The 20,025-nt window shown below is 41.2% G+C and overlaps 2 pseudogenes; both read right to left on the reverse strand.

The window, feature by feature from the left end:
* Nucleotides 1-7,918: 7,918 nt before the first annotated feature.
* LOC149516853 (25S ribosomal RNA) lies at nt 7,919-11,756 on the reverse strand (annotated as a pseudogene).
* A 505-nt stretch (nt 11,757-12,261) lies between these two features.
* LOC149516854 (18S ribosomal RNA) lies at nt 12,262-13,896 on the reverse strand (annotated as a pseudogene).
* Nucleotides 13,897-20,025: the final 6,129 nt, after the last annotated feature.

The raw sequence follows: 20,025 nt of genomic DNA on the forward strand, positions 1-20,025 counted from the left end.
CACCTGCATGATACTTAAGCTCTCATGCCTAAAACTTGAAGGCACAACATGGTCAGTAGCCCACCCAGAGCCACACTAGTATCATCTTATCCCATAATTTTCATATCTTTAGGCCTCAACCCTCATTATCATTCTAAGCTACTCGTATGCATGATGGACACCTAACATGATGCTTGCCCTACCTCAAGGAACTCAAGTGCGCTACCCTAGCTGTAGCACACCTTTATCGATTGGCTATAAGGGTCTAGCAATGTGCCTACCTGCTAGTTGGCTTATCCCTTAAGTGTGATGGTGCCTCTCTTATGCAAATACAATCTCATGATCCTTGGTTACTTATTGATTTAACTCAAGTAGAGGAAAACTAAGGGGTAAATTGAATGCTACCATCTAACCCTATGGTTTAATGTAATGGCATGATATGAGGCCCATCAACCCCAACCTTCCCTAGGTTTACCATGACCTAAAAAGACACCATGCTACATTCGTGACTTGATGATACTTGCCCACCTAGACACCAAGTGTGCCTAGGAGTAGCTTACTTCAAAGTAACTAGGGCCCTACCTGTTCGCTAGCCAAGGAAATGGTGGAAGCTAACACTAGTTGTCCTCCTATAAAAGGCATAAAAGCTTTCCTAGTCATCTTTCTAATAACCATAAGACTATCTAAAATAGGGACACTTTTCTCAGCTATCTTAGGGCTTTTCTTCAGCCAACTTAAGGCCTAATGACATTCCTTTTGGTCACCATAATTTTTATATTCTGCTTATTGCTTTACCAACCCATTTGAGGGTGCTTGCAAATGGCTTTAACTAATAGAACCGGATTGGACACTGGCTCCAAAATGCCCTCGCACTTGCTTGCACTTGCCTGCACACCTTAGGGAACTAGGGTAAACAGCCCATACACTCTATTAGCATCATGTTCTAGGGCTTACATTGCTCATGCATTGCTCTAAGACCATTGTCATAACCATAAGGCCTCAACCATTGCTTAGCTTAAGGTTAGTCATGGTGGACTGAGAGACACCAAAGCTTGACCATGATACTCGAGATGTTACCGTAGATATATGTAGTGACAGGGCCCAAACAACCACCTCCTAAAAAGCATGAGAGATTTTACAGATATGCTTATAGTAGACATTAAAGTGTTTATAATGGGGACACTTTTTTCAAACAAGCATATCCCATACCAAAGGTTTACAGGTGTCAATGGTAATCGAGCCATATGCTCACACTAAGGCCCAGTGTCATGGTCAGGCCCTAGTGTGCCTCAGTTCTACCATGACTAACCATAAACTAAGTAGCAAACAAGGCCTTACGATTGTAACAGTGGTCTTAGATTTGTGTACAAGTAGTTTAAGCCCTAGAACATGTTATTGATAGTGTGTGTTGGTGGTCCAGCCCTAGGCCCTAAGATGTGTGGGTAAGTGCAAGCCAGTTGGCTGATACCTTTAAGCCGGGTAGCTAGTTGGGTGCTATAAGTTGAAGCCATGTGTGGGCACCTCGAGTGGATTTATGGAGCAACAAGTGGAATGCTAGAATTATGGTAGCCAAGTGACAGGTCATTAGGCCTTAAGTTGGTTGAAGGAAGGCTTTAATGTGGCTAAGGAGAAAAGTGTTCCAATTTTAAATAGTCTTATGGTTCCTAGTAAGATGGTTAAGAAATCTTCTATCATCTTTATAGGGGAATGATTGGTGTCAGCTTTCCACCACCCCCTTGGCTGGGGGATAAGTAAAGGTCTAGCTAGTTTAAAGTGAGCTACTCCTAGCCATATGTGGTGTTTTGGTAGGTGAGCATCATCAGGTCACAAGTGTGGCATGGTGTCTCTTTAGGTCATGGTAAACCCAAGGATGATTGGGGCCAATGTGCCTCATATCTCGACTTTATATCGAACCATAAGGTTAGACAATAGCATTTGCTATGCCACTTGATTTCCCATCTTTAGGTGAGTTCCATTAATAATGATGGATCATGAAATGGTGTTGTGTATGAGGGGTACCACCAAGCTTGAGAGATGAGCAAGCTGGTAGGCAAGCACGCCACTAGACTATTGTGGCCAATTGATAGGTAGATTGTACACCTAAGTTCTATAAGGTCAGCCAAGCATGATGTCGAGTATCCATCATATGTGCGAATAGCCTAGAATAAGGCTAAGGGCTAAGGCCCTAAGATATGAGTTTTATGGGATGAGATAAGCCTAGTGTGGCTCTGGACTTGTTACTGACAGTATCTATGTTGTGCCTTTGAGTTTGAGGCATGAAAGTTTATGTAAGATGTAGGCAGGCATGGTGTTATGTTTTCACTATGCCAAAATGAGATAATATTATGAGAACTGGGGCTTGCGCCCTTATGAGCAAGGTGGGTCAATGCTGAAGACATTGATGCCTTCAAGTAAAGATGGGTGCTCGGGGCCACCATAAAAATCATGAGCTAATGAGATGATGGGAGTTGGTTTTCTCCCTTTTAAGTTTGGGAATTTTACATGCAACCGTACGAGTTTGAGCTAGGAATTACTCATGAGCATACGGCTTAAAGGATCAATATCAAGCTATTCATGGAGAAATGGACTCAAGAAAGGTTGACCTTAACTATGGTAGTCTTAGTGCTGCATGGATGTGTGGTTTTGATCTAAGGAATTCTCATCCCATGACACATGGTATTAGAGCATAGTTTGACTCAACTGTAGGACTAAAGCAGCTTAAGTGTAGGCATGAGATTTAGAAATCAAGGTACTACTAAGCCTAAAAGGAGCTATCAAGATGCATGTATGATAATGTGGCTATGTTGGCTCAAGAATGAGCCATCGAGGTGATATGTGGGAAAAATGGCCTAGGTGAAAGGCTCTTAAGTAGGTTTTTGCATACTAAACGAAAAGGCATAGCAGTCTAGCCTCACCTAATGAAAAATAGCAGCCGAAAAGCTTTTACCAGTTCGCAGCTAGTAGCCATTCAAATAAAATCTTCTACACTTTGACTTTTTAGCTAAATTTTTTATAGATGCCAACAAAAATGCAAGGATCAAGTGTACTAAATTTGGGGGTAAAACTCCTTCTGGGAAAATTTAAAAAAATCTCAAACCACAAAAAATTCTAAAAATTATGAAATATAGAAATCAAGTCATCTTGCCATGAAACTTCACATAAAGGCTTAAGAGACGGTTATATGAATGTACAAGCCATAAAAATGGCATTGGCATGGCATAAATATGAAAATGTGCTTGAACCCACCTACTGCTTAATCGTGGTGTGAATGGTGTGTGAACTGGGCCTAGGATACCCGTGCATGGTGTGTAGCCCAACAAGTATCGTTGGTGTTCAAGCGAATTGCCCACACCAAAGGCCAACATGTGCCTAGACCAAGGGCCAACATGTCCTATTGGCAGTCAAGGCATGTGCATGTGCCATAATCTACTAGCTTGTCCAAGTGCATGGGTTTTCTCTAAGTCGAGGACCAGTTCTAGTTCTAGCATGGGTCTGACAGGGAGGAGGACTAGGCCTTAAGTTGTATTAGAGGTCCAAGTTGCAGATAACTAGCCTAAAATAGTAGTATAGGTAGTAATCAAGACTTCAGAGACTTAGGCTTGGTGTTTAAGTTTGACAGAATTAAGCTAAGCCCAAGTACGAACACTGGTGAGGATTTTATGAATTTACAAGCCATAAAAATGACATTGGCATGGTAGAAATATAAAGATGTGCCTGAACCCACCTACTGCCTAGTGTGGTAAGCATGGTGTGTAGCTTGGGCCTAGGATTCTTGTGCTTGATGTGTGACCTAGCATGTGCCAATGGTGTTCAAAGGGACTGCCTGCATAAAGGGCTAGCATGTGTTGATGGTGGTCAAAACATGTGCCAAGACCAAAGGGCAACATGTCTCGATGGTGGTCGAGGCATAAGCATATGCCATAATCTGTAAATTGCTTCTAGCCCAAGGGTTCTTTTGAAGTGAGGAGCAATTCTAGTTCTAGTAAGATAGATTTTGACAACTAGGTAGACCAGGCTTTAAGGCATTATAGAGGTGTAGGTCATGAGGAGTTGGCCCAGAATAGTGGTATTGGCAATGATCAAGACTCCAAAGGCTCAAGCATGGTGTTTAGGTTTAGTAGAATTGAGCCAAGCCTAAGTGTGTGTACTGAAAAGTGATTATGTGAATTTACAAGCAATAAAAATGCATTGGCACTACAAAAATATAAAGATGTGCTTGAACAAACCTACTGCCCAATCATGGTAAGCATTGTGCACGACCCGAGCCTTGGATATGCACACGTGGTATATGGCCCAGCATGTGTCAATGGTGTTCAAAGGAATTGCCTTCACAAAAGGCCATCATGTGCCAATGGTGGTCGAAACATGTGCCAAGACCAAGGGACAACATGTCCTGAAGGTGGTTGAGGCATGTGCTTGTGTCATGGTCCCCAAGCAGGTCCAAGCTTAAGGGTTCTCTTTGAGTCAAAGAGCAGTTCTAGTTTTAATGAGAAAAGGTCTTACTGATAGAGGGATAAGGCCTGGAGGCCTCCTGAGGCCTAAGTCATGGGGCACTAACCCAAAATGGCGGTGTAGTGTCACAGACAGTGCGCCCCTTGTACTGAAACCACATGTCTGTGTTGTACTAGGACTACTCTTAGTAGAGGTCAACCTTTCTTAAGTCCATTTTTCCTTGGACAGATCATTACTAATCCTTCAAGTTGTACACTCATGAGCTCTTCCATGTTTCGATCCTATAAGGTTGCACACAACATGCCTAAACTCAATATGGAGGAAACCAACTCCCATCATCTCATTAGCCTATGATTCTTAGGGTGGTCCCAAGCACCCATTTTGACCTATAAGCATCAAGGTCTCGAGCATCGACCCACCTTACTCATAAAGGTCCATTACCCTAGTTCTTTTATTATTATCTCATTTTAGCATGGTGAAAATCCAACACCATGCTCACCTACATCACACACAATCTTTTGTGCCTAGAACCTGAAAGCACAACTCCAATGCTAGTCAACAGCTAGCCCAAAGCCACGCTAGGCTCATCTTGTCCCATAAAACTCATAGCTCAAGGCCTCAGCCCTTAGCCTAATTCTAGGTTTCCCTTATGCATAATGGACACCTGACATCATGCTTATGTCACCTCATAAAATTTGGGTGTGCTACCCCACTGTAGTATATTTTTATCTATTGGTTATAAGGGTCTAGCAGTCTACTTGCCTGCTAGCCCGCTTATCCTTCAAGCTCAATGGTGCCCCTCCAACATAAACACCATCTCATAATTCTTGTTTACTGATCAAATTGGCTCAAAGAAGGAAAATCGAGGGGCATAGCAAATGTTATCATCTAACTTCATGGTTTAACATAATGGCACGATACAAGGTTTGCTAGCCCTAACCGTCCTGGAGCTTATTGCGACCTGAAAAGACATCGTGCCATACTTATGACCTGATGATGTTCACCTATTAAGACACCATATGTGCTTAGGAGTAGCTCACTATAGACTAGGCAAGCCTTTTTTTACCTGCTAGCCAAGAGGGTGGTCGAGAGCTAACACCATTCGTCCCCCTATAAAGAGTGTAAGAAATTTCCCAACCATCCTACCAGGAATTGTAAGACGGTTTAAAATGAGGACATTTTTTTAGCCATCTAAGGGCCTTTCTTCACCCAACTCAAGGCCCAATGACCTTACTTTTAGTCATCATAATTCTCAAATTCGACTTATTGCTCCACCAATCCACTCAAGGGTACCCATACATAGCTTCAACTGATAGCATCTGATTGGCTACCTAGCTCCAAAGCACCTACCCGTTGCCTTACACTTGTCTACACCCTTGGGAATTAGGGTACACATACCTACACACTCTATCAACATCATGTGTTAGGGCTTACATTGCTCATGCACTACTCTAAGACCATTGTCCCGACCACAAGGCCTCAATCACTACTTAGCTCAGGGTCAATCATTATAGGACCAAGGCACACTAGGGCCCGACCATGAGATAGAGGCAGTGATCAAGACTCTAAAAGCTCAAGCATAGTGTTTAGGTTTGGTCAAATTGAGCTAGGCCAAGGTGCAGGCACTAGTAAGTGATGAGATGAATTGATAAGCCAAAAAAATGGCATTGGCATGGTAGAAATATGAAATGTGCTTGAACTCACCTATTACATGACCTTAACCTAGGATACCCATGCATGGTGCATCGCTTAGCATGTGTCAATGGTGCTTAAAAGATTGCTCACACAAAGGACCACCATGTGCTAATGGTGGTCAAAGGATTGCTAAGATAAAAGGCTAACATGTCTTGATGAGGCATGTGCATGTGTCATGGTCCAGAGCTGATCTAGGCCCAAGGGTTCTTTTCGAGTTGAGGGGTAGTTCCAATTCTAATGGGATAAAGCTTGACTACTAAGAGAACTAGGCCTTGAAGCCTACTGGAGGACCAGGTCACAGGGAACTAGCCTAGAATAGTGGTTCAAGCAGTGATAAAGACTCTAGAGGCATAGGCATAGTGTTTAAGTTTTACAACATTAAGCTAATCCTAGATGTAGGCATTGGTGAGTGCTTATATGAATTTACAAGCCATAAAAATTGTATTGGTATGGCAGAAATATAAAGATGTGCCTGAACCCACCTACTGCCCAATCAGGGTGCACATTATGCATGGCCTCAGCCTAGCATACTCATGCCTAGTGTGTGACCCAACATGTGCTGAAGGTGTTTGAAGGAACTACCTGCATAAAAGACCAACATTTGTTGATGGTCATCGAAGAATGTGCCAAGACTAGGGGCCAACATGTCCCGATGGTGGTCGAGGCACCTGTATATGTCACAATTTGCAAGCTAGTATAGGCTTAAAGGTTCTCTTTGAGTCAAGTAGTAGTTTTAGTTCTAATGGGGTAAGATTTGACAATAGGTGGACTAGGCCTACTAGAGGCTAAAGTTATGGAGAACTAGTCCAAAATAGTAGTGCAGGTAGTGATCAAGAGTCTAGAAACATAGGCAAGGTGTTCAGGTTTGGTAGAATTAAGTTAGGCTTAGGTGCAAACACTAGTGAGAGATACATAGGCACATGGTTAGACCTAAGTGTGGACACTAATGATTGAGGTGTAGGTCCATACTCAGACCCAAATGCGGGCATACCTGAACACAGTCCTAGGAGGGTTAGATTTGTGAGCTTCTAGAAGGCCCAATACTGGAGCATAATATTTGACAAGCTGAAATTATACTAAGCACTTGAGTTTCATAGGTTGACTTAGGTAGATAGAGTCAATTCCTTGTCTAAGGCCACACAGAGCTTGGCTTAAGATTAGAGCCCATGACGCATGCACTGAACACCATTTGGTGTCGATGGCGATCAAAAGGTAGACAAATGCCTTAGGTGGGAGGGTCATAGTACACATATCGCACCAAGTGCTAGCATCTACCAAAAAGGTGTTTGATACAACAACCCACCCCAAGGGCTAGCATCTACCAAAAAAGTGTCGAAGGCAACAATCTGCACCAAGGGCCCACTTGTGTTGACAATGGTCAAGGTAAGTGCCCCCACCAAGTGCTAGCATCTGGCGATGGTGTCTAAGGTAACATCTGAACCGAGGGGCCAAATGGTGTTCGAGGTAACAATAAGTTAGCATCTACCAATGTTGTTAGATGCGATTGCTTGTAAGAACCAAGGGCTAGGTGCTATCAATGGCCTACAGGTAGAACCAATCCAAGGGCAGTATGTGCAAATGGAGTTTGAGGCAAGTGCCCAGACCATGGGTAAGCCCATCTTTATAACAAATGCCAAGGGCATTTAGTTGTCATTTACTTGGACGCTTGAGAGTGGGATGTCATCCCCCAACCAAATTAGTTACAATGGAGAACACCATTCATCCCCAACATAGAGGGGTGCAGTGTAAAAAAATAAAGTGAGAAGACTTCGGTAGGTGTGGGTGGGGATGGACGAATCAAAGTGACAAAGGGTTAAATCTTAGAGGATCATCGTAGCAAGGCCACATTACCACTTACAATACCGCATCGCATATTTAAGTCATTTGCAAATAATTTTACCTACCATTCAATGGGAATTGAGCACCAAGGAAGCTCATACTACTTATCCTCTTCAGGGGTTATACCTATGACACATGCCCTTAGGGCCACGGGCCCTTACTATGGGTCAACAATTAGGAGATAGGTACGTGTGTCACTTTCAGCCTAGATTCTAACTTATAGGCATTCAGTCATGATCCAATGCACGATAGCTTCGTTCCATGGCTTTTCAACCTAGCATAATGATCAATTGTGTGAATCAATGATTCCTCTCATATTAGGTTGAATTACTATTGTGACCTACCATCAGCAGGGTAAAACTAACCTATCTCACAAACCTAGCTCACATTCCCTATTGGTGGGTGAACAATCCAACACTTGGTGAATTTTGCTTCACAATGATAGGAAGAGCTGACATTAAAGGATGAAAAAGCAACATCACTAGGAACACTTAGTTGCTACAAGCTAGTTATTCCTATGATAACTATTTTGACACCTTTAGCTTCAAATTCTAAAGGTCAAAAGGATTGATAGGCCATGCTTTCATGGTTTGTATTTGTATTGGAAATTAGAAACAAATGAACTTTTACCCATTTGTTCCACACAAGATTTTTGTTCTCGTTGAGCTCATTTTAGGGCACCTACATTATCTTTTAATAGATGTGCCGCCTCAGCCAAACTCCCCACCTAACAATTTCTTTGACTTAAGTCAATTGATTGAGGTCAGCCTTAGGTCTAAAAAAAGGGGTCGTGCCTTGCCTCTTATTCATGGAATAAGTAAAATAATGTTAACAGTGGTGGTATTTTAATTTTTCCTAAGGGCTCCCACTTATCCTATAGCTTTCAAATCATTTCACAAAGTCAGAATAAAGTCAAGCTCAATAAGGTCTTCTTTCCTTGCTGATTCTACCAAACTTGTTCCCTTGGTTATGGTTTCACTAGATAGAAGATAGGGATAATGGGAATCTCATTAATCCATTCATGCACATCATTAATTAGATGATGAGGCATTTGGCTACCTTAAGAGAGTCATAATTACTCTTATTGTTTACCAGCGCTTGGTTGAATTTTTTCACTTTGACATCCAGATCATTACACAAAAATCATATTGCATGAGCATCTATAAGAACCATCACAATGCTTTGCTATAATTAAATAGTTAGATTCCCCTTGTCTATACCAGTTTTGAGTAACTATTCATTACCTAGGGAAGGCCCTTAGGGAGCTTGTGGAGACCTGCACCCAATCTACAAGGTATTGTCCATTTTGACCTAAAGGTCTCATGGTTTTGCCCCATAAAAGGTGCCTCAAAAGTTTGGGTTTAGATCTCTACATATATATCATATCATATCCATACATTTTTCTAATGTGGGATTATGGCATTACAATCTCCCCATCTTTAAAGATTGATGTCCCTGTCAAGCTAAGTCCAACCATAAGACTAAGATCACACTAGACATTGAGATTCTAGAGGTGGCTCTCCACCATGTTGCACTTAGTAACACCCATGATATAGCACTTAGTTCTTATTGACTGGTGACCATTCTGATACCATTTATGGAGACCAACACCTAACCTACAAGGTATTATCCACTTTGACTTAAAGGTATCACAGTTTTATCTGACAAAAGATGCCTCACAAGTTTAGGTTTAGATCTCTCTATATATATATATATCATATCATATCCGCACATTCTTCCAATATGGGATTGAGGTATTATAAAGCTATTCCTCAACCAGCATACGATGACCCACTCTCACCACTGAAGCAGCGCGAGTAGTGCATCAATAGTTGATGGGTTTGGGACTAGGACCCTCATGCCTAACCCTAAGAACTAATCTTTTTCCCAAGGTTATGGATCCATTTTGCCAATTTTCCTTGCTTACATTATTCCATCGACCAGAGGCTATTCACCTTGGAGACCTAATTCAGTTATGAGTACGATTAGGCATAGATGGCACTTAGTTCTCTAGATTTTAAAGGCCACTGGGGATGAACCGAACACTATACAACATGCATTGCTCTTCTAGTTACTAGATCTTTCCTTTGGTTAAGCTGTTTCCAGGGTAGACAGGCTGTTAAACAAAAAAGATAACTCTTTTTGAGGCCTCTACCTATGTCTCTAGACTCCCTAACATTGCCATTAGTTGTCATGTCCTGATACAAGAATTTTAACCCATTCCCTTTTGAAGCTTGCACTAGATGCACTATCGGATCAGCTTCCCCAATTTCTTAGGATTGACTAACCCTTATGCAAGTGCCATTCACATGGAACCTTTCCCTTCTTCGACCTTCAAAGTTCTTATTTGAATATTTGCTACTACCACTAAGATCTGCACTAACAGTCAATTTGCCCAATCTCATGCACTGATTTTGCTACAATTGTTGTGCCCCCTACTTGATGGTCGGGAATAGGTCATGCCCTTAAGTGCCATCTTTTTCTGGGGCTAGTTGTTTGGTAGGTGAGTTGTTACACACTTTTTAGTGGATTTCAACTTCCATGACCACTATCCTACTATCTTAATTGACCAACACTCTTTATGGGTTCTAGGTTAGCATGTTGTTGGGCACCATAACTTGGCTTCTAGTTCATCTTGCATTACCAGTTCTACTTACTAAAAATAACCCACTTGGAGCTCTTGATTTTATGGCATGGCTCAACAAAATAGCTATACCATCCTACCTATTTAAAGTTTGGGAATAGGTCAAGGGTGTTGCACTTTTGATGCCTATAATCATTGGCTTTACCTGATAAGACTCACTAAATGCTCCAGTTATCCTAAAGGAGACTTTGGAAAAAAGTAGCTACTAGATAGTTCAATTAGTCTTTTATCCCTATACCCCAGTCAAATGAACAATTTGCATGCCAATATCACTAAAGGCCTCCATAAGAGTTTTCTTTGGCTTTACCCTATTCAGGCATAGTTCACCATTTTTTGGGTTCCAATAAACATGCTTACACTTGAACCCTTCTCAAAAGATCAAGGTCGATTGGTGGTGCACCTACGAGAGATCCTCAAATTGGCTTCCTTGCACTTTATGGGTGTTTTTTAGCCCATTGACTTGCACACATGTCAGACTCCTTGGTCTATGTTTCAAGATGGGCTAGATGGGGAGCCTATTGGCAGAAATTAAGAGCACACAGGTGTCGAAGCATACCAAGATGGCACATGATGCATTCCATTATCATAAAGATGACATCTTCATCAACATATTGAAAGGTCAGGCTTGGGCCACTACCATGACCCACATCAATCCATGCCCCAAACTGATCGATAGACTGACTTTCACTATTCCATATTTGATCTGTGTGCATCACCAACCCCCATCCACTTCTTTCCTAGCAATTTCAAGTACTCTTTAACTTTATTTTCAAAGTCTTTTTCATCTTTCCCTTGTGGTACTTATTTGAATTAGTATTTCATTCCTATTCAACCTTAGATGGAATTTACCATCGGATTAGGGTTACATTCCTAAATAACCCGACTCATAAATAGTGCCTTATGGTACGATAGGATCCAAGCACATTGGGGCTCTCACGCTATTCAGCACCCCTTTCTAGGGGACTTAGGCCCAATTTACCGCTGAAAATGTTTCTCTAGACTACAATTTAGAACTTGGGCTACTCGATTCTTAAGTTGCATTATTCCTAGTTTGATCACTGTTACTAAGGGAATCCTGGTAAGTTTCTTTTCCTCTACTTATTGGTATGCTTAAACTTAGAGGGTATTCTCACTTTACTTAGGGTAGGATTCGAGCATCAACCAAGTGATGTGATGGGTCCAATGGGGTTTGGATGGACAATAAGCATGCATTAATAGAGATAAAGCACACCAAAAGCTTTACCACTGATGATCATGGCACTATCATTGCCGAGGACTCATTTTTAGGCCAACCATAACTGACAAGATCATGAAAGGCCATCTTTTACCCCCTTACCTAGAGTTTTGGAAGGGGATTGGAGGGAGCAATGTTGCATGACACCCAAGCAAGTGTACCCTCGACCTAATGGCTTAGGGTGCAACTTTCATTCACAAACTTGACCGTTCACTGGATTCTATGATTCATACCAAGTATCGCATTTCACTACATTTCCATTGTTAAGAGTCATTTTGGTTTTTCATGACAAAAAAAGTCACAATGCCATCAATGCATGCATAGTGAATAGGATGTCGATGGCACATGTGCTCTTTTTCATTTCAGTTCTTTGGCATGATTCACACCGATAGATAGGTTATTCGATCATAAGTGGTAGTACTGATCATATTGCCTACCTAGAAAGTGGAATAAAATGATCATCATGCCCGTCTGGGGTCAGAAATGACCAATAATTAGAATGATCTATCCCCATCATGATGAAATTTGAAAGATTACCTAGGCCTATTGGCTAATGCTAGAGACTTGTTGAATACATCAATGAAGTGCATGTGCGACCCATAACATATAAGGGCATCACAGACCTATTATTACCTTAAACTTTCTTGGCATAAGTGGTTGAAGTCCTTATAAGAATCTAGCCATAAAGGGTCACCTCTGCATAGCTAGTTAGTAGGCTGATGTCTTGTTCATTAATAGAATTAACTACACAAATCATCCACTAACTAAGAACGACCATGTGCCACCACCCATAGAATTAAAAAAAAGCTCTTATTTGGTTAATCCTTACTATGTTTAGACTCGGTAAGTTTCCCTCTGTTGAGTCAAATTAAAATGTATGTTCCACTATTGGTGGTGCCCTTCCATCAATTCTTTTAAGTTTCAACCTTGCGACCATACTCCCCTTAAAACCCAAAGACTTTGATTTCTTATAAGGCACTGGTAGAGTCCTAAAAATAATATTCATTGATCCCTAGTTGGCATTGTTATGGTTAAGACTAGGATAGTTTTTGAACATCTTTGAGTATTTAACTTTTGTTCTTGATTAATGAAAACATCCTTGGCAAATGCTCTTGTAGTTGTTCATTTTTCATAAATCCGAGAATTTCACCTCTGACTATGAAATACAAATGCCTCTTACTGTCCTTGTTAATCATTACTCTAATCTTGAAGGCCAACACATTAAGATCAAAATCCTATGATGTTATCCTATGCTAATATATACAAGCATAGGCCAACTTTAAGTACTCTAATTTCTTCAAAGTAACAATGCCAAAGGAATGATCTAGCCAATTAAGGCTAGGGGAGCATTGTCGATGGTAGGGACAAGTAGATTGGTGCTCGCCATGAGGTGGGCCAAATGACCTAACCCAAGTTCTAACTATGAGCTTTTTAACTATAACAACTTAGATATAGCTATTGGAGCTATAATTATTGTGACTGTTGGCACCAGACTTACCCTCTAGTGGATATTTGTTAAGGGATTTAGATTGTACTCATTCCAATTACTAGACTTATAAAGCTTGATATTGTTATTTACTATCACTAGCTCCCCATGTCAGGATTAGGTCATTTGTACACTTGCTACCTGCCTTGGATATGGTAGCCATTTCTCAAGCTCCCTCTCTAAAATCAAACCATAGTTCTCCATCACTTGTCACCACCGTAATAGGCCACTATCCTACCATCAAAAGTTGATAAGGCAAAAATTTGAATGATTTGTTACCAACACAAAGGTTGTGCGATTGGTCGAGTTATTGTGAATCATTAGAGTAACAAGCAAAACTTGCATCGATCTTTTATTTAATAAATGTGTCCTTTCTAGAAGTCAAGGTTTCTTACAAGTATTAGCTCTAGAATTACTATGGTTATCCAAGTAGTAGATACAATCAAACAAACTATAATAGATTTAATAAGCCATTCATAGTTTCATAGTCTAAATTAGTTCATACTTACACATGCATGGCTTAATTTTTGAGACAAGCACATGACTACAAGCAAGATCAACCAGGTAGCATTCCTTTAGGACATTGGCATTGCATAGGCCTTAACACACTGATCGAGTAGTTGAGTGAGCCAACACAGAGCATATGCATCATACGTATGGAGCATGTAAAAAGCATAGCATCAAATGAACAAAGTCTAAGAGCCCATGCCCATAAAGTGTTCTACACCAGTGCACTAATATAGCCATAGAGGTTTGGGTGGCTCACTTTAGACATGAGGCATCATTGAGGTATGACCCATAGCCCTTAATGACACACGATAGATAAGGGATGGCAAGATATTTGATTTTCATCAATTTAGGTATGTAGCATTGGATCCTAATTGTGCCTGTAAGTTATGATGACCATAAGGGGAAGATTGAAGAGAATACTAGATGGATAGTTCGATGCATCAAGCATGGAGCCTACTAACACAAATAATCATAGCACCACTTATATGCCTATTGTGTATAAGTGATAGCATCCATGTACGCTAGTCCATAACCCACCTAATTGTTTACTTAATGAGCAAGTGCAGGAAATGATGTCCAAGGCTATGCCACAATCACTTAGCATGGGAAAAACACAAGCAAAGGCCACAAGACTACCTTTACCATCCAACAGGCAACAATGGCATGACACCTTCAATGCATGGTCTAGCTAGGACTACACATGCAAACTTTGCTGTCACCACCCTAAGGTGATGTTGCCTAATTCAAAGACTGGTTCCTAGGGTTGTAGGTAGCATTAGCTGTATGTACAGGCTTGGCCAAGCCTAGGCATTTTTATGGTTGATGAAAAAGGACCATAAGACTACTAAATACCTGAGAGACTTGGCCAAACCAAGCTTGTGACCATAATTTTTGCTTACACTAAACTAGAGAGCTGTTACTTGATTTAGGGACTTGGTTTAGGATATAAGAAAGCAATAGTTATAGGCATGAGCTTAAGCTCTACACTGCTGACCCTTTTTTCTTATGCACTTTAACTAATCAAGGCTATCGGCTCTTATAGGTCACCAAAACAACCAGCCATTAGACAACATGGCTACAAAGCATGCATCGCTTAGATTTTGCTTTAAAGACATTATTGTGGATGTATGCAATGATAGGCCCATCTTTCATGCCTACTTTTCCTATGAGAGGAGAGAAGGGCTAGATAACCACAGCCTAAAAAGTATGAGAGATTTTACAAATATGCTACTAGTAGACACTAATGTGTCTGTAATGGGGACACATTTTTCAAATAGGAATATCCTATACCATGGGTTCATAGGTGCCAATGATGGTTGAGGCATAAGCCTACAACGAGACCTAATGTCATGGTCAGTCCCTTATGTGCCTCAATTTTACCATGATTGACCTTGAGCTAAGTAATAGACGAGGCTTTATGGTCATGATAATTGTTTTAAAGTTGTGCATGAGTAATGTAAGCCTTAGAACATGTTGCTAATAGTGTGTGCAGGTGGTATAAGTCCTAAGCCCCAAAAAGCACAAAGAAGTGACAGCTAGTAGGCAGGCACCCTAAAGCCAAGTAGCCAGTTAGGTGCTATCGATTGAAGCCATACATGGGCACCATCGAATGGGTTGGTGAACCAATGAGTGGAATGCCAAAATTATAGTGGCCAAGAGACAGGTCAATAGGCCCTGAGTTGGTTAAAGAAAAACCCTGAGATGGTTGGAGAGAAAAGTGTCTCCATTTTAGATAGTCTTACAATTCTTAGTAGGATGGTGGGGAAATTTCCTATGCTTCTTATAGGGGGATTACTGGTGTCAACTCGCTACCATTCTCTTGCTTAACGAGCAAGCAAGAGCCTGGCTAGTCTGAAGTGAACCACTTTTAGGCACATGTGGTGTCTAGGTAAGTGGGCATTGTTGGGTCTTAAGTATGGATAGTGTTTCTTTAGGTCATGGTAAACTTGAGGATAGTCAGGGCGATGAGCCTCATATTGTGCCTTTGCATTGAACTATAAGGTTAGATAATAGCATACGTTATGCCTATTGGTTTTCTTTTCTTGGGCTAGTTCAATTAGTAACCAAGGATTATGAGATGGTGTTATGTAAGAAGGGCACCATTGAGCTTGAGAGAATGAATGGGCAAGTAGGTAGGCATGCCACTAGACCCTTATAGCCAATTAGTAGAGGTGTGCTAGAGTAAATAGCATACCCAAGTTCCTCAAGGTGGGATAAGCATGATATCGAGTATCCATCATGTGTACGGGTAGCCTAGAATGAGACTAAGGGCTGAAGCCTTGAGATATGAGTTTTTTGGAACAAGATGAGCTTATTAAGGCTTTGGGCTAGCTGTTAACCAGCATCTATGCTATGCCTTTACATTTGAGGTATGAGAGCTTACTTAAGATGTTGGCAGGCATGGTGTTTGGTTCTCACCATGCCAGAATGAAATAATATTATAAGAACCAAGGTTATGTACCCCTATGAGCAAGGTGGGTCGATGCTTAAGACCTTGATGCTTATAGGAAGAGATAGGTGCTTGGGGCCACTTTAAGAATTATAGGTTGATGAGATGATGGGAGTTGGGTTCCTCCCTATTATAATGGCTTAAAGGATTGATATCGAGCTATCCATGAAGAAATGGATTTGAGAATGACTGACCTTGACTATGAGTAGTCTTGGTGTCACACTATCATGTGGTTTTGGTCTAAGGAACATCTATCTTATACCACCCAAATATGCCAATGGTGTTCAAGGTAAGTGCCTATAGCAAGGGGCAACATGTGTCGATGGATTTTGAGGCAACTACCCATACCAAAGGCCATATTTTATCAATGTTGATTGAGGCATATGCTCATTCCAAGTCCAAATTATGTCGATGTTGCTCGAGGTATATGCCATTACCAAGGGCTAGCATACGCTAATAATGGTCGAGATTGGTGCCCATACCAAGGGCTAGATTATGCCAATAGTGGTCAAAGCATGTACTCATACCAAAGGCTAGTTTATACTGATGATGGTCGAGGTTTGTGCCCACACCATGTGCAAGCATATGCCAATGATGGTTGAGGCCTTGGCCAAAGTTTAATTCTAGGACCTAGTGCACATGCTGGGCTTAGGCATGTGCCGGTGCCATATTTTTTTGCATAATGCACCATCATCGAAAAACTTGACTAGTGGCATTGGGGTTCCAGTGATTGGAGGAAGGGATTGAGGGTGTATGCACATGATGTGTGATGAGTGTTAGTTTTTAGTCCTTATATTGGTCCCTTATCCCCCAAGGAACCTCGACAACTCACACTGCCTCAAAGCACATTAAAGCTTTTACAGGTTCGTAGCCAGTAGCCATTTAAGTGTCTAAAATAAGGAAGCTTTTTTCAAATGGCCACAAAATCTTCTACACTTTGATTTTTTAGTTGAATTTTTTTATGGATGCCAACAAAAATACAAAGATTATGTATATACCAAATCTGGGGCAAAAAATTCATCTAGAATAATTTCAAAAAATCCTAAACCATGAAAAAAATCTAAATATCATGAAAAATAAAAAATGAGTCATCTTACCATGAAACTTCACATAAAGGCTTAGAAGACCATTATATGAATTTACAAGCCATAAAAATGGCATTGGCATAGCAAAAATATGAAGATGTATTTGAAGCAACCTACTACTCTATCATGGTGTGCATAGTGTGTGACCGAGGCCCAGAATATCGCGTATGGTGTATAGCCTAGCATGTGTTGATGGTGTTTGAAGGAATTGCTTACACCAAGGGCTAGCATGTGTCGATGGTGGTTAAAGCATGTGAAGAGACCAAGAGCCAACTATTTTGATGGTAGTCAAGGCATGTGCATGTGTCATAATTCGTAAGTTGGTCTAGGCTCAAGGGTTCTCTTTGAGTCAAGAAATAGTTTCAATTCTAAAGGGACAACATCTAGTAGCTAAGAGGACTAAGTCTTGAGTCATACTAGAGGTCCAAGTCCTGGGAACTACTTCAGAATAGTGGTATAGATAGTGATCAAGACTTTAAAGGCTTAGACCTAGTGTTCAAGTTCGATAGATTTGAGCCAGGCCAAGCCAAGGTGCAAGCATTGATGAGTGTTATACAAATTTACAAGCTAGAAAAATGGCATGGCATGGCATAAATATGAAAATGTGCCTAAACCCACCTACTACTTGATTACAATATGCATAATACATAACCTGGGCTTAAGACATCCACGCTTGGTGCATGGCCTAGATGTGCCAATGGTGTTTGAGGGAATTGCCTACAAAAAGGGCCAACATGTGATAATGGTTGTCAAAACATGTGCTAAAACTAAGTGCTAAAATGTCTAAATGGCAATTGAGGCATGTGCATGTATATATGCCACGTTTGAATGTTGGTTTAGGCCTAGGGATTTTTTTTTTTAGTGAAGCAGCAATTCCAATTCTAGCGAGACAAAGTCTAAGAGCTAAAGAGACCAGGCCTTGAGGCATATTAAAGGTCCAAGTCATTGGGAACTAGCCCAAAGCAATGGTATGAGTAGTGATCAAGACTCCAATAGCACAGGCACAGTGTTCACATTTGATGGAATTGAGCCAAGCGTTGGTACGAGCATTGGTGAGTGTTATATGAGTTTACTAGCCATAAAAATGGCATTGGAATGGTAAAAATATGAAGATATGCTTGAACCCATCTACTGTTCGATCATGGTGTGCATGGTGCATGACCTAGCCTAGGATACCCATGCTTGGTGTGTAGCCCAACATGTGCCAATGGTGTTCGAGAGAACTGCCCATACAAAGGGCTAGCATGTGCCATTGGTGGTTGAAGCATGTGTGAAGACTAAAGGCCAACATGTCCTAATTGTGGTCGAGGCTTATGCATGTGTCATGGTCTATAAGCTGGTTCAAGCTCCAAGGTTCTCTTTGAGTTGAGAAGCAGTTCTAGTTCTAGCAAGAATAGGTCAATTGCTAGGAAACCAAGCCTTGAGGCTTATTGGAGGCCTAAGTCATAAGGAACTAGCCCAAAATAATAGTATGGGCAGTGATCAAGACTCAAATGCTTATGTAAATTTATAGGCCAACAAAATTGTTTTGGCATGGTAGAAATATGAAAATGTGCCTAAAGTCACCTATTACCCAATCATGGTACAAATTATGTGTAGTTCAGGTGTAAGATACCTATACATGGTGAGTGGCCTAGCATATACCGATGGTACTCGAAGAAACTGCCCATACAAAGGGCTAGCATATACCAATGGTGGTTAAAGTATGTGCTGAGACCAAGGCCTAACATGTTCTAATGGTGGTCGAGGCATGTGCTTGTGTCATGAACTACAAGTTGGTCTAGGCTTAGGGGTTCTTTTTGAGTCAAAGTGTAATTTCAGTTTTAGAGAGAAAAGGTCCGACTGCTAAGAGTACCAGGCCTTGAGGCCTATTAGAGGCTCAAGTCATAGGGCACTAGCCCAAAATAGTGGTCATAGTCATGGTTAACATGTGCCGATTGTCATGGTCACACTTCTTATAGAGGAACAATTGGTGTTAGCCATTTACCACCTTCCTGGCTAGTGGATAGGTGGAGGCCTAGCTAGTCTAAAGTTAGCTACTCCTAGGAACATGTGATGTCTAAGTGGGCAAGCATTGTCGGGTCATAAGTGTGGCATCATGTCTCCTTAAGTAATGGTAAGCCTAAAGATAGTTAGAGTTAGCAGGCTTCGTATCATGCCTTTGCGTTAAACCATAGGGTTAGATGATAGCATTCGATATGCCCTTTGGATTCCTCTTTTTGTGCCAATTTGATATGTAACCAAGGACCATGGGATGGTGTTTGCATAGGAAAGGCACGATCAAGCCCCAGGGATGAGTAAGCTAGCAAGTAGGCATGATGCTAGACACTTGTGGCTAATTGGCAGAAGTGCGCGACTATGGTAGCACACCTAAGTCTCTTAAAGTGGACGAGTATGATGTCAGCTATTTATCATTTGTGTGGGTAACCTAGAATGAGGCTATGGGTAAGGCATTGAGATATGAATTTCATGGGATGATATAAGCTTAATGTGGCCCCAAGTTGGCTATAACCTACAACTACGCTATGTTTTCAGAATCTAGGCACAAGAGCTTATAGATGATCCAGGTTGGCATGGTGTTGGGTTCTCACCATGCCATAATGATATAATATCATGAGAATTAGGGCTATATGCCTTTATGAGCAAAGTGGG

Source organism: Durio zibethinus, chromosome 9 (assembly GCF_047325235.1).
Source record: "Durio zibethinus cultivar Kanyao isolate XHJ-2024 chromosome 9, ASM4732523v1, whole genome shotgun sequence".
NCBI classification, from domain to species: domain Eukaryota; kingdom Viridiplantae; phylum Streptophyta; class Magnoliopsida; order Malvales; family Malvaceae; genus Durio; species Durio zibethinus.